A 15,946-nucleotide genomic window follows, 5' to 3' on the forward strand; every position below is an offset into this window, starting at 1 on the left:
CCACTTGAAGAATACGCACAGGTAGGGTTACAAACACAGTTTTCTTTTCAGTTGCCTGTAAACCATGCTCCAGAGGTGCACATTAAAATTGCATAATTGTCCTTGCCGCCGCTACTGTTAAATGTTTGAACAAAGGGGAAAGATGCTTTAATTAACTGGCGAATCAACGGTGTACTTGTTTTTTTCAATCTCCTTTTAGCTGTGAAAGAGAAAGGACAAAAAAAGGGGGAGCTGAGGATTTAATTAACACCGTGAGAAACAAGCTGCATTAGAACTTGCAAATAAGAGCGAGAGCCGCTTGGTAACGGGAATGCTCCGTGACTCACTGGCTGCCTGCGCATTCCTGCTCCAACCCCGTTCCTTGCATGGCTAAAGCAACCAGACTGATTAAAGGCATGCCAGATGGCGCTCCCTCTACACACCTTATCAGCCGTGGAGTTAGCCAGAGGGCCTTTTGGGGAAATGGGTGCAGCGCGGCAGTCCCAAACTAAACTCCAGTTTGTCCAAACCTGGCTGTCTAGATTGTTAATTGGGACTGGCCGATGGGATCGTATTATGCCAGTAGTTGTCCATGTGCCCTGGCTGCCAGTCCATTTATGGGCCCAATTCCAAGTGCCTGTTTTAACCTTCAAAGCCCTAAATAGCTTAGGGTCAGGCTACCTGAAGGAGCACCTTCTCCCATATTTACCTACCCAGACACTAAGGTAGGGTGACCCTATGAAAAGGAGGACAGGACTCCTGTATCTTTAACAGTTGCATAGAAAAGGGAATTTCAGCAGGTGTCATTTGTATATGTGGAGAACCTGGTGAAATTCCCTCTTCATCACAACAGTTAACAACGGGTTCAAGTTACAGGAAGCCAGATTCCGGCTGGACATCAGGAAAAAATTCCTGACTGTTAGAGCAGTACGACAATGGAACCAGTTACCTAGGGAGGTTGTGGGCTCTCCCACACTAGAGGCCTTCAAGAGGCAGCTGGACAACCCTCTGTCAGGGATGCTTTAGGGTGGATTCCTGCATTGAGCAGGGGGTTGGACTCCATGGCCTTGTAGGCCCCTTCCAACTCTGCTATTCTATGATTCTATGATGGCATGAAGTCAGTATGGCCTCGTCATGGTAGATGATCATCACAAATATGGAAGGCTTGTCCCCCATTTATTTAGAGACTGTTAGAGCAGTACGACAATGGAACCAGTTACCTAGGGAGGTGGTGGGCTCTCCCACACTAGAGGCCTTCAAGAGGCAGCTGGACAACCACCTGTCGGGGATGCTTTAGGGTGGATTCCTGCATTTAGCAGGGGGTTGGACTCGATGGCCTTGTAGGCCCCTTCCAACTCTGCTATTCTATGATTCTGTGATTCTATATATAAAACAAACAAACAAATCAAAACACACACACACACACACACACACACACACACACACACACACACACCCACACCCCGTTTTCAAACCTTAGCCTGTAGGGGAAAAGTGTTCATGGGAGGGGGGATACACATTTTTCATGTTAAAATAACTGTGCACCTTTCCTCTTTGGCAACAAAGATGCTTGCATTCAGGAGCAAGAGTGAGGCAAGTGAAAAATCTTGAACATTGCACGTTCTCCTGGCACTCTTAGCTGCCACACTTGCACCCGAGGCAGTGGGCTGGGTCCAGATCCTCCTCATTTGCACTGTTGCAGGGGGAAACCGCGGCAGGCAAGTGTCTCACGAGGAAAGCCGAGAGGCGGCCTGCCAGTTCCCCAAAGAAGCTGCATGCTTTGGACGCGTGCCAGGATTTCCATCCAGTCTCCGTCACCGCCTCTTCCCTGCCTTAGATGGGCTTTTTTTTGTTGGCCGGCTGGAGCAGCTGCGAAAACGGGTTGGATCTATCCCTTTGCAATGAAAAATGAGACGGCAGACCCCAAACATATGGGATAAATACCTCTTCACTGAACATTTGCTTTGGGGCCTGCAGCATCTGAACAGGGTGCAGGGAAGGCAATCAAATCAGAATAAGCAATTTACAGAGAGGTGTATTATGATGATGATGATGATGATGATGATGATGATGATGATGATGATGGAGTGCTTCTTTCAGCTACTTCTGGCCTGCACCCCATCACAGGAAAACAGCCACATGGACACTGGGGGAAAAAGAGGGCTTTGTGCTACACAAAAAATGGCATTTTTCTATCAAGGTGGCAGAAGCTGACCATGCTGGGTGGAATGCATTCGTCTCTTCGCTTCAACTCTGAGCACAACGCAACTATTTTCTGTGTCTATTTTTCCTGGGCATTTACTTGGTATGCTGTTCTTCCCTTCCACCACCCCCATAGATAAAGCGTGTTGAAAAGTCTACTTTAAAAATCAGAAGTAGTTGTGGATATTTGAGGGTACTGCTGAAATGCCAACTTCTCACTGCTCCTGCTCGAAAGCTGGTATGAAAAAATAAAATAAAAAATTAATCCCTCCCATCCATTTGGCAGCAGTTGGAGAGACTGGCGGGTTTACAATTGCCTTCTTCCTGCCAACAGATTTCAGTGGCTGAATATGCTTTACTGTGCTAGGCTGCAGGTCTGCCTGCTGCTCCAGTGATTCCCATTTCCCAGGGATAGTTCCTCTTTTCTGATCACTCAAATCCTTATGTCATCCCTACCCTTGACATTTTGGAGATGACTTGTTAAAATGTGGATAGTGTGAGTTGCTAGAGTCATCATTCTTCCAGGATCAGTTCCCTCCCCATGGCCTCTTGAAGTTAAACACCCAAATGTATGGGACGGATGCATCTTATTAATGTTGCACATACATGTACATGCATTAAAACCAGGGCACCATGCAGTGCCACTGGACTCTTCATTGGTTTTGCAGAAAAACGATAGAGAGATGGAATATACTTCTATTTCACCTTTACTAAAGAGGGAGAGCGAGAGAGAGAGAGAGCGAGAGAGCGAGAGCATTTGCCCTCTTGGCTTTTAAATCTGATGACAGACTCTTGTGTACAGTATGAAAAAAGTATAGTGTAATGGTGCTGGTGGGAGGCCTTGGGCAGGAATACTTGGTATGGGAATCATGGTGTTACTAGCACCAGAAAACTATTCTGTTTTCATTTCAGGCCCTCGTTAGGCCTCATCTAGAGTATTGCGTCCAGTTCTGGGCTCCACACTTCAAGAAGGACGCAGACAAGCTGGAGGGGGTTCAGAGGAAGGCAACCAGGATGATCAGGGGTCTGAAAACAAAGCCCTATGAAGAGAGACTGAAAGAACTGGGCATGTTTAGCCTGGAGAAGAGAAGATGGAGGGGAGACATGAGAGCACTCTTCAAGTATTTGAAAGGTTGTCACACAGAGGAGGGCCAGGATCTCTTCTCGATCCTCCCAGAGTGCAGGACACGGAATAATGGGCTCAAGTTAAAGGAAGCCAGATTCCGGCTGGACATCAAGAAAAACTTCCTGACTGTTAGAGCAGTACGACAATGGAACCAGTGACCTAGGGAGGTGATGAGCTCTCCCACACTCGAGGCCTTCAAGAGGCAGCTGGACAACCATCTGTCAGGGATGCTTTAGGGTGGATTCCTGCATTGAGCAGGGGGTTGGACTCGATAGCCTTAGAGGCCCCTTCCAACTCTGCTCTTCTATGATTCTATGATCTATATGGGAGAGTGTGGAACTCTGCCTAACCTGCTGCCCTCATTAAGCCTCTTGAACAAACTTATACCTGCCTTTTCACCATCTCCTCTGGACACAGATCTACTTAGTCCAGACTGAGAAGAAAGCATTACATGGCTGCACGTTGTTTCAATGTCGAGGTATCACATGCCCATTCTTTGCTAGGTGACCAATTAAACAGCTTCGAACTTTCCCTTCCGAACGAGGCTGCCATTCGACGCCCACATTAATGCATCGTGCAATTGTTTTAATCACCAGAGATAAAAGTGACCGGGGGCGCCGACATTAATTCCACTTTGAGAAAGCAATTTCAGGCGAAGTTAGGCAGCAAACCGGAAACCGGGGGAAAGCGCCGAAAGATTCAATTAGGATGATTGGCATGCTACTTCCGCAGGGCGCTGCCAAACTCAATCACGAACCGGCGCCGAAGCAAGCAAAGGAGGTTTCCCCCCCGGGGGACAGGAAAGGGCTGGAGACTTCAGGAGTTCCGAGTGGGAGAAAGGGCTGCCTGTTGCCCCCACTGGGGTAAGGAGATGACAGAGAGGCAGCTGTGGAGAACTGGGGTGGGGGGCTAGGAAGCAAGCTAGCATGCCCTGGGGCATGTCTGCTCAACCCCTTTCAGCCCAGGGGGTGGAATCTGTTTCGTAGAAGCTCCTGTGTGTGTGTGCATGTGTGCATTATTCTAGTGATGGGTGCACCAAAGGCAGAAATGATGGGGACAGCCTATTTTAGCTTAAAGCTGTTACTAATCCTTAGGAGAGACGTTGCAACTTTTTAGAATGTGGGGAAAAACACCACACACAGCAAACTAAATGCCTGGCAATCCAGGGAAGGGAGCAGCACCTTGGCCCTGACCTAGGGGAACAGAACGGGAGGAGAAGGAAGGCAGCAGGGCATCCGGAAAACGAAGGGGGCAGAAGGGCCAACAGGTATTGCAGGTGAACGACAATCTGAAACCATCAGCCAGGGATATTTCAGTGCTGGTCTGTAGCAACAAATGGTTCCCTTGGTGCTTCTAATGATGTGTAAAGAGCTTCATAATTACCAAGTTATACTTATGAATGCATGAGATGATCCATTCACAAGAACATAAGGAGAGCCCTTCTGGATCAGACGCAGGGTCCATCTAGTCCAGCATTCTGTTCACACACCAGCTGTCAACCAGGGACCCACAAGCAGGACACAAGTACAACAGCATCCTGCTGCCCATGTTCCCCAGCAACTGGTGTATAAAGGCTTAATGCCTTTCTTACTGGGGGTAGCACAGAGCCATCAGGAGTCGTAGCCACGGACAGCCTCCTCCAGGAATTTATCCAACTCCCTTTTAAAGCCATCCAAATGGGTGGCTTCAAAAAGTGATACCAGATGCCAAAATGGGGGAAGAAATTCAGAGGAGGAGAATTTAGACAGTATAGGATGCTGCCTGATTCTAGGTCAGGCCCTTGGTCCATCTAACCCAATATTGTCAACACTGACCGGCAGCCACAGCTCTCCAGGGTTTCAGGAAGGATTCTTTCCTGACTTACTGGAGATGCTGAGGATCGAACCTGAGACCTTCTGCATGCAAAGCCAGGGGTCTATTACACTGAGCTACAGTCCCTTCCTCCTGTTTTCCCACTCCTCTGCAACAGAGTTTCTGCATCACACACACACGGCCCTCCTCTGTGTCACACAGAGAAGGGCCAGGATCTCTTCTCGATCCTTCCAGAGTGCAAGACACAGAATAACGGGCTCAAGTTACAGGAAGCCAGATTCCAGCTGGACATCAGGAAAAACTTCCTGACAGTTAGAGCAGTACGACAATGGAACCAGTTACCTAGGGAGGTTGTGGGCTCTCCCACACTAGAGGCCTTCAAGAGGCAGCTGGACAGCCACCTGTCAGGTGTGCTTTGAGGTGGATTCCTGCACTGAGTAGGGGGTTGGACTCGATGGCCTTGTAGGCCCCTTCCAGCTATTATTATTATTATTATTATTATTATTATTATTATTATTATTATTATTATTATTATTTTATTTATATAGCACCATCAGCTCTACTATTCTATGATTCTATGATTCTATGAAACCCCACTTACCACCAGCATGTCTATTATTGCACTGCAAAATAGATTATGAGCATGAAAATCCTATTAGAGGAAACTGGGCAAAGGGTTTGTAAATGGCTCCAGTTTTTGTTTTCCATCTCTCCAGTGAACAGGAGGGTTCGTAACACAGCTCAAGGCCAGATTGGACGGTAGCAGGAGAAGCTACTGAATAATTGCCGTGCTGTTCTCGGTGAGTTTACAAGGTCTTCCATAAGTATTTCTGGGGGCCTTTCATCTGTGTCTCTTTTTGCCCTTTTGAGGGCATGTTGATTTGGCTAATGAGCTCCAACCAGGGAATAAAGGTCCATTCTTTGTCCTGTGCCCAGCGGCTAATTTCGCCTCCGGCGATAATTTTGAAGGCCCTTTCGTGAATTTAATGGATTTGCTCATGACACAAGCTCTCCGGTCAGCAAAAACGAACACGATCTCAGCTCTAGTCTAAGCTATCTCAACTGTTGAAGAATCATTCTTCTGTCTTGCACTGAGATATATCGCGCCCGCCAAAGAATTTCTAGCTGTCTGCTTCCATCACTGGGTGGAACAACACATTTGGGACGTCATTGCGGGTCTCAGAGACTTAGCAATCATTTTCTCAGAGGATAGGCAAAACCGGGGTACGGCCCAGTGATTTCTCTGGTTGTGTAAGGAAGAAGCAATGGATGAGCAGGGAGAGGATTCATTTTTCCTCACCATGTTTTCCCCCCACCAAAACTCTCCCAGGGTTCAAGACATTGCCCCATGTTCAAGGCAGATCATGGTGGGGTGGGACGGAAGCTGAGAGGAAGGTGTAGAGAAAGGGAAGAAAGCGGTGCAAGGAATAGTTGGGCCTGTTTCAGTCCTGTCCTTTATTTCACCCCTGCAGACCCCACCCTGAGGTGGCAATTGGCCTTGTAGGCCATGCAACATCCACTGAATATGTTCTTCTGGCATTAGACTCAGAGCTACTTAGGATCATAGAATCATAGAACAGTAGAGTTGGAAGGGGCCTCTAAGGCCATCGAGTCCAACCCCCTGCTCAATGTAGGAATCCACCCTACAGCATCCCTGACAGATGCTTGTCCAGCTGCCTCTTGAAGGCCTCAAGTGTGGGAGAGCCCACAACCTCCCTAGGTAACTGATTCCATTGTCATACTGCTCTAACAGTCAGGAAGTTTTTCCTGATGTCCAGCTGGAATCTGGCTTCCTGTAACTTGAGCCCGTTATTCCACGTCCTGGACTCTGGGGTGATCAAGAAGAGATCCTGGCCCTCCTCTGTGTGACAGCCTTTTAAGTATTTGAAGAGTGCTATCATGTCTCATAGAGTTTCACTAGTTGCCTTCTGGGAAATGAGTGTTTGTGACTGGCTGTAGCCAACATGACTGCCATAGTAGCCATTTTGTGAGAATACCCCAATGTGTCCCCTGTCCCAAAACATTTCTGGACCCTCAATTTCTAGTGCCATCCCTTTTTTCTGGAATATCTAGTTTTGACTGCGGTAGTAAATTTGATGGAGTACTTTCAATTACTTGTAGGGGCTGATAGGCTTAAATGCTCAAAAAAAATATATCTCCCCCCCCCCATAGAAAACTAGCATGGCAAGGAAATGTTTAGGCTAAGGAAAACCTTTCGACCTCACCTGCTTGCTTTCTAGATGCAGGGAATATTTTTGGGTGGTGGTGCTATGGAGCAACGTTCAGTCCTATGAACCATGGCCTGCCATCTGAAGTGTTGAAACCCAGAGACAGGTGGGCATTTGGCCTGATCCAGCAGGGCTCTTTCGATGTTCTTAGGTAGTCAAAATGCAGGGTTCATCTCTCCCTGCAAAAATGCCACTGATCAACTGCAGTTCTGGTAATGGATAATAAATTGTCCCTCATTACATAATTCATGAGGCTTGATTTATCATGCTAATTAGGCTGAGCATTTGCTGCATCTCGGCCTGCAGAGGATGGAATTAACCCTTTTGTGACAATGCAAAAAGATTGGGCGCATTGTGCGCAAACCAGCCATGGAATGGGGAGAGGTGGAGCAGAGAGACAAAAGGTTGGCAGAAGACCCCCAAACCACGTGTTACTTCAAGCCCTGATCAACCACCAGGCTGACAAACAAGAGCTGGATAAACGCGGAACTAAAATCTCTTGCAGAGAAGGGATGGACAGCCGTTCGCCGCTCCAGACCAAAGATCATAACACGGAGAAGATGAAGCAAAGAAAGGACAATCTGTGCATGAGATTAAAAACAGATGCCATGGCATCTGACGAGTAAATCCGAACAGGAGGGTAAAGCCATAAAATCAGAGGCGATGCAAAAGAACATGCTAAAATGGTGCACAAATATTTGCCAGCATTTGAGAAAGAAAAAAAAAAAGGCCCAGGTTCAAATCACGACACCACGTAGTTTAAGGCAAGTCACCATTTCTCAGTCTTGGGTTACATCTCTAATACAAATAATACTGATCCTACCTTACAGGGTTGTTGTGAGGATTACTGAAGTAAGATACATGTGCTTTGAACACTCAAAAAGGACCATGTCAATGCGAAGCATCAGAAAGCCAAAAGAAAAGCCATCCCACAAAAGTGGGGGCCTCAAAGATGGGTTTTCTAAGCAACACCCACGGGGTCAACATCCTATGGGTGAGGGATGCTGCAGCTGCCCTGACCAGATGCCAAGGCAACTTTGTCAGTGGCCGATGATGTGGCCATGGTACCCACCTGCCAACATCAGTACCATGCCCGTAAGATCATTGAAACAAGACAGGAGAAAGAGGGAATAATTACGACGTCCCAGAGAGGAAGAAATTTGCGCCATGCAGAAGAGACCAGGAACAGGAGGCAAATTCGGAAGACTGTTGACTACGTATAAACATAGTCAATTACAGCAAGCAAGCAATCCTAACTTTAAGAAAGATATTAGTAATTACGGCATCATGGTTTCCATTTATTCATAGAATCATAGAATAGCAGAGTTGGAAGGGGCCTACAAGGCCATCGCGTCCAACCCCCTGCTCAATGAAGGAATCCACCCTAAAGCATCCCTGACAGATGCTTGTCCAGCTGCCTCTTGAAGGCCTCTAGCGTGGGAGAGCCCACCACCTCCCTAGGTCACTGATTCCATTGTCGTACTGCTCTAACAGTCAGGAAGTTTTTCCTGATGTCTAGGAAAATTCCCTGTGTTGAAACTCTTCAAACCTTTGATCAAATTTTAGCCAAGTACAGTTGCCTATATTTTTTCTGACTAACGTGCACATGCGCACACACAAAACAACACACCCTCGCACACACTCAACCACTGCCCGATTGGGAATTAGGCACCAGGTGAGCAGTGAGATGATGCTCGTTCACCCATCCCTCTTCTCCACCTGACCCTAGAGAGCAGCTACCAGCCAGTGCATGCCTGGTGCGGAGAAAGTGGATCGGGAGACGTTTCTCCTCCTCTCTCACACTACGAGAAACCAGCGTGGTCATGCCATGAAGCTGATTGGACTTCTTCACCCAGTGCATAGTGAAATTAGGGAATCGGCTACCACAAAAATGTGGAGAGGGAGACATTTTTCTCATGAAGCTGATTGGCGGGAGATTCAGGGCAGATAAAAGGAAAGACTTCTTCATACAGCACGGAGTTAAATGATGCGGTTCACTTTCACAAGGTGCAGTGATGGCCCCCAATTTGGATGGCTTTAAAAGGGGGGTGGATAAATTCCAGGAGGAGAAGGCTATCCATGGCTACTAGTCCTAATGGCTATATACTACCTCCAATATCAGTGGTGATATGCCTGTGTACACCAGTGGCTGGGGAATGTGGGCAAGAAGGTGCTAAATTGCTCTCATGGCCCGCTTATGGGTTTCTGACTGAGGCAGCTGGTTGACCACTGCATGAACAGAATGCTGGACTAGATGCTTGGATGGTTCTAGCATGGTTAGAGTACTGTTAGAGCAGTACGACATTGAATCAGTTCCCTAGGGAGGTTGTGGGCTCTCCCACACTAGAGGCCTTCAAGAGGCAGCTGGACAAGCATCTGTCAGGGATGCTTTAGGATGGATTCCTGCATTGAGCAGGGGGTTGGACTTGATGGCCTTGTAGGCCCCTTCCAACTCTGCTATTCTATGATTCTATGGTTCTTCTGATGTTCTTACGTAGTAGACTATACTGGGCTAGATGGGCAAATAGCCAGATCTGGTATGAAGCAGCTACCTCTGCACACTTTAGGGAAGGAACCATTGCTCAGTGGCAGATTCCTGGGTCGATTCCCAGTATTTCCAGGTAACAGGATCGGATGGCGATGGATGGGGGAAAAAACCCTCTCTGCCTGAGACCCTGGGCGCACTTGTACAAGCTTGCATATCCTTGACCCACATTTCGGCACACTTTCTGGGTGGTGTGAAGGGGCCGTCTTTGTCCTGGCTCAAGCACATTTTCCTTTAAAAGAAAGAGGGGGGGGAAAGGGGGGGAAGCCCTGTCGCTTTCCGTTTGTGTGTGAGCAGAGTGACAGCAGCATTTTTAGCTCCTTCCTGGATATAATTAAGCAGCAGGTGTTGGGAGTGCCACAGATCAGCGAGAGAAACCCAAGCGAAACATGATCAAGTCATCGGAAAAGGAGATGCTGACGGCCGCAGCTGCAAAGTGGCAGGGGACGCACAAGATGCTTGCACACACCTCAGCAGCGGCTCTAGGAATAACTTGGGGGAGGGGGTTTCCTCTCGAAAGTGAGGGGACAATGAAGCCATGGCAGAGCTGGGCTGCTTTTTCAGACGTATGGCCACCCCCGAGGAGGTTGTGAGGCAGGATGTAGAAATGGTGCAAAATCCGTCCCGTCTGCGTTTTGCGAATCGTCGGTCGCTTCTTATTCCACAAGGCTGATGGGAAGGCAGAAGAAATGCCCTTGGAAATAAAGGGGGCATTTTCATACTTCCCTAACTGATGTGTTCTGCCCCAAAGGTGGCTGCGTTCGAGGAAACCAAGAGGTTTCAAGCACACATTACGAGTGAAGCAAAACAACAGTCGCTAGATGGGCTTATCTGGAAGCGATGGGTTGTGTGTAGATATAAATAAAGAGGGATTTATTTGCAATAACAATGTATGTGTGGGGGGTGCAGAGAAAGAAATACAGAGATTGTGGGTCATTCCCCCATCCCACGGAAGCAGGCGTTGCTTTCTGAAGCGTTTTTGTCTAAGAAGACGTCTCCGTTGATGAGTTAATCGAGTCAGATCCCAGACGTCGCCTCCCTGGCCTTCTATTTGCCGTCTGCAAGATGGGAATCCTCTTCCTGCTGAAGCAGCCGAACGTGCCAGCGAGCGCTCCAGGCAGCCGTGGCAAGTCAGGAGCGTGACAAGAATGCCCAAGACACGGAAACAACACATTCACCTTCTCCCTCTCTCCCTCTCTCTTTCTCAGAGCTGGGGGAACGATTACAGGAGAGCGTTGAAAAAAAGAAAAAAGAGAGAGAGCTTGAAATACTGAACGGCACTAAAGAAGCTGTCAACAGCAACAGGAGTCCTCCGTGTTATCTTGATCGCTCACCTCGACAGAGGAGAATTGCGTCCCCGTGTGCCGCCGCTTACTGCACAACAACTGCAAAGCTGGACGTGACACCGTGCAAACTCATACAATGCAATCAGCTCAGAGGATTGCTGGCTGTACAAGGAGGCCCAGGCTGGAGGAAGAAGGAACCCGTCACCCCTGACAGTTTTTCGGTGGACACCTCGGATGGTTTCTGAGGGCACCACATGGAGTAGCAGCCTTTTTCAGAGAGCTTGCTCTGGATTCTGCCACCATCTGAAGTCCACGGGATGAGCCGTCTTGTTGGTTGTCGTGCCCAGGCTGTGATCAGAAGGGATCCAGGCATCATCCCAGGAGTCAAACAGGAAGCTCTTCATAGCCTGTCATAGCCTCCTGACATAGCCTGCGCCCTCCTGACAAAGCCTGTCAGGAGGGCGCAGTGGCCAGTCTGAATGGGCAAGTCAAGAGCTCACAAATGCTTCATCCCCCAGGAAATCTACCATCCTATGACACCCTCTTGAAGAAGCCGCCCACAACTCCTTCTTGACTTCTTTGGATGCATTGCAATGCCATGGTACCAAGATTCTTTTCAGGCATATGTTTTCTGAGGGCGTGTGGGCGATCCGCTCCAACTTAGCATCGCACTGCCGATGGTGGCCCTAAATGGCTTGCGTCATTCTAACGTTTTTGTCTCTTTATGATATTGATGGTTGTTCCTTGCCCTGATGGTCCCCATTCGGGATGGAAAATGTGGGATATAAGCATTTCACATGAATAAATACGCAATGCGAGAACGAGATAAACAATGGTAGCGCGGAGGTACATTTGTTCACAGAACCAGGATTGCTTGCAGCTCCTAGCTGGGTGTGCAGTTGGTGGCACGCACATCCCTTGTGGAATGGTCCTCTGTTTCTCCTCCAGAAGTCACCTTCTTGAGCTCTCGTGTGGAGGCACCTAAACCAGAACCCTAGATGTGTGTCTTTCTCTGATGCTTGACCAAGAAAACAACAGCAGATGGTCTCTAAGGACTGGGTGTTGGGACAACCAACCTGGCATGGACAAGACAGTCATGCTGGACATCAGGAAAAACTTCCTGACTGTTAGAGCAGTGCGACAGTGGAATCAGTGACCTAGGGAGGTTGTGGGCTCTCCCACACTAGAGGCCTTCAAGAGGCAACTGGACAACCATCTGTCAGGGATGCTTTAGGGTGGATTCCTGCATTGAGCAGGGGGTTGGACTCCATGGCCTTGTAGGCCCCTTCCAACTCTGGTATTCTATGATTCTATGATTCTATGCCTGGCTTGTGGGCTTCTTTCTGTTGGGCAGCTGGTTGTCCACTGCTGGAAACAGGACGTTGGACTAGATAGATGTTGAGGGATTTAGCAGGGGTCTTTTTAGATTAATGGAGTCAGTAGAGGCCTTGTAGGGAGGGGGCCTAGCTCAGTGGTAGGGCAGCTGCTTTGGTTGCAGAAGGTCCCAAGTTCAATCCCTGGCATTTCCAAGTAGGGCTGGGGTAAAACCCTGAAACCTTGGAAAGCCATTGCTGCCAGTCAGCGTCAACAATATTGGGATAGACGGATCAAGGCTCCAACTCAGTGTAAGGCAGCTCCCTGCCTTGCTATGTAGTACAACCCTCTGCACCATCCAAGAGACCCAGAGCTAGAACAGCCACAAGAGATGCTCTCCAGCCTCACTTCTGGGCCTCTGCCAACCGAGAGCCCAACACTTCTCCCGGTAATTGGCACCATGGTCTGACTGTTGTTGTTTTTTTATCATCAAGACATTTCTGCTCCTGTTCAACCAAAATGTAGCCTCTGGTCACTTAAGCCCACCTGATTTGGTCCTGCTGTTTGGTGCAGCCGTGGATTATGGGTAAATGGGATGTCCATTTCAGACATCCTACCTCTCAAAACCATATAATGGGGACAAGCAACAGGAGAGAAGTCTTGACTTCATACCCTGCTGGTGAGCTTCTCAGAGGTACCTGGTTGACATTTAGCCTCCTTCCTTCCTTCCTTCCTTCCTTCCTTCCTTCCTTCCTTCCTTTTCTTTCTTTCTTTGACACTTTTATCTCACCACAAATATGCTGGAACTCAGCCCCTGAGAGCTTCTCTGAAATGGAATTCAACCCTTGGAATGCAAGAGGCGCGACGCTCCTGATAAAATCAATCACTACGTTGAAGAAATAGAGACATTTCCCCACCCCCAGCTCGGCCTCTTCATGACGCGTATCTCTATTATGCACGTAGATCCCCCCACGCCACACTTGAAAACCCCGTCCACTTACGACTTAGGACTAATTTGCTTTTGATCCGGCAGCTTTTCTCCAAGGTGTTGCCAACTGTCTATCTCTTCATCCAACCCTGGGCAAAGGTTTCCTATCTTAGAAAATGGAGCTATAAGGGGTGCCGATGAGGCATGACAGATAGGCAGGGGCTTGCTGAAATCGTGAGTAGTGTGGAAAGAGAATGTGACTCAGGAAGAGTGATTAGATCTGCCTCAAAAATAGACTCAGGGCTTTTCTGCCGAAATTGGCAGCAGCAGAAGGCATATAACTGACTAAGGGAAGCCGCGATGTACTGACGGCCACTAGCCTAAATTGCTTTGAAGGAGCAGATGATGAATCCGTGGAGGGTCAGTCTGCTAGTGTCCACTGGCGAGGTTGAGCTAGTTCTCTTGGCGATAGTAAATCTGCTCTGGGCTATATCACTTGAGACTGCAGGTAGGGGGCTTGCTTGATGGAATATCCATCCAAAAATCAATCAATCAATCAATCCCTGAACATAGAGAGCTGAACATAGTACCGCTGAATCCAGACAAGACAGAGGTGCTACTGCTGTCAAAGGCCATAGCCTGGGTTTGGAGGTGTGTCAACCAGTTCTGGATGGGGTTACAATCCCTCTGAAAGACTGCGTTCGCAGCTTGGGGGTGCTTCTGGATCCATCGCTCCAAATGACAGCCCAGGAGTACCTACTATCAGCTTCAGCTGATATGCCAGCTGCGCCCCTTCCTAGAGTTGGAAGACCTAAAGACGGACGGTTGTGCACACGCTGGTAACTTTGAGACTCGACTTCTGCAATGAGCTCTACATAGGGCTACCTTTGTGCCTAGTCCCGAAACGTCAACTAGTTCAAAATATGGCAGCCAGGTTGGTCACCGGTACACCTAGAGGTGACCACATCACACCAGTCTTAAAGTCTCTTCACTGGCTGCCAATTAGTTTCTGGGTGAAGTATAAAGTGTTGGTTATCACCTTTAAAGCCCTATATAGTTTGGGTCCAGGCTACCTGCGGGATCGCCTTCTCCCGTACAATCCGCCCCGCAACTCAGGTCCTCTGGGAAGAATTTACTCTAGCCAACAAAAACAAGGCTGACAACTATCACCCAGAGGACCTTCTCTTCTGCCGCTCCCAGTTTGTGGAATGGGTTGCCGGGAGAGATTCGTCAACTTAACAGTCTTCCAGAATTTAAGAAAGCCATAAAGACTGATCTCTTCTCGCAGACCTACCCAGCGGAATTTTTAGATGCCTTTTTTAATGGTGTGCTGCTTTTAATGATGCACTGGTTTTAAGTGTTTGAATTAGTTTTATGTATTTTATGGTGTTTTTATTTGTGTTGTACCCCGCCTCGATCCAGAGGGAGAGGCGGGTAACAAATAAATACATGATGATGATGATGATGATGATGATGATGATGATGATGTCAGGGCAAAGCCTAAGCTATAATCAGTGGAGGGAGGTGTCTCCAATTTCAGTGGGGTTGTTTCAGTCACAGCCAGCCAAAACTCGGAAGGAGCTATTCAAGGTGCTAAACCTAATTTGGGGATAAAGTTCAGCACCTTGGAGAACGTCTTTAGACTTCTGGCTGGTTCTGATTGAAAGGGATTCTCAGCCCCACCAACATCAGGGCAACCAGCCTTCACTGTCAGTGGTTAGAGTTGGGAAATGGGGTGGCATAGTGGGGTCGGGTGGATGATGCAGCCCAATCCTCTGTGGGCCAAATTTCATCAGGAGTGTAATTTGGTTCTCCACCTTCAGCCGGGGGAAGCACCTAGCATGCTGCACCCCCCCCTTCCATCCCAAAACCGAAACCCCGGCACTGTTAGTTGCTTCTGCCTTTTGCTTACAGCAAGACCTGACCTAGGCAGGCTAATCAAGGGGAGAGTGAGATAGCAGAGTCCTGAGGAGGTAGAGGGGACTGTACCACTTCTAAGGAAGATCAAATTTTTAATGCTTTATTCTGCAAATAGTTAAAAAAAAACCCAACCCATCAGAAGTAGAAAACTATTTCAGCACAAGCTAGATTTAGGGGAACTTTTCTTTTTCTAGCTCCATTTTCTAAGATAGGAAACCTTTGCCCAGGGTTGGATGAAGAGATAGACAGTTGGCAATACCTTGGAGAAAAGCTGCCGGATCAAAAGCAATTCATGTCTCGGTGTGTTTTTCTTACACACACCTCATTCTCCTGTGCGTGTAGACCAGACCACATTATTTTATAGGAGGCATGTGAAGTATTTCGCATAATAGTGGATTATTATGCACGAGGGAAGGGTCTTATTTCTGAACACTTCCCCATATTTAAACAACCAACCAAACAACTCTGTACATCAAGGAAGGTTTTTTAAAAAAACAAACAAACAACCTGTCTCACTGATGGGCTAGATTGCTACATGCAGGGATTTTTTAAAAAAAATCTAGGGGACCGTTCAAAAATATAACTTGACCCTGCAGTCCAAATTGG

General features: G+C 48.0%; 1 protein-coding gene across 1 annotated transcript in view; it reads right to left on the reverse strand.

Moving 5' to 3' along the window:
- Positions 1 to 15,946, reverse strand: part of CACNA1H (calcium voltage-gated channel subunit alpha1 H) — a 132,140-nt gene that overhangs the window by 92,408 nt on the left and 23,786 nt on the right. The window lies entirely within an intron of this gene.

Source organism: Elgaria multicarinata, chromosome 17, assembly GCF_023053635.1.
Source record: "Elgaria multicarinata webbii isolate HBS135686 ecotype San Diego chromosome 17, rElgMul1.1.pri, whole genome shotgun sequence".
In the NCBI taxonomy this organism is placed as follows: Eukaryota; Metazoa; Chordata; class Lepidosauria; order Squamata; family Anguidae; genus Elgaria; species Elgaria multicarinata.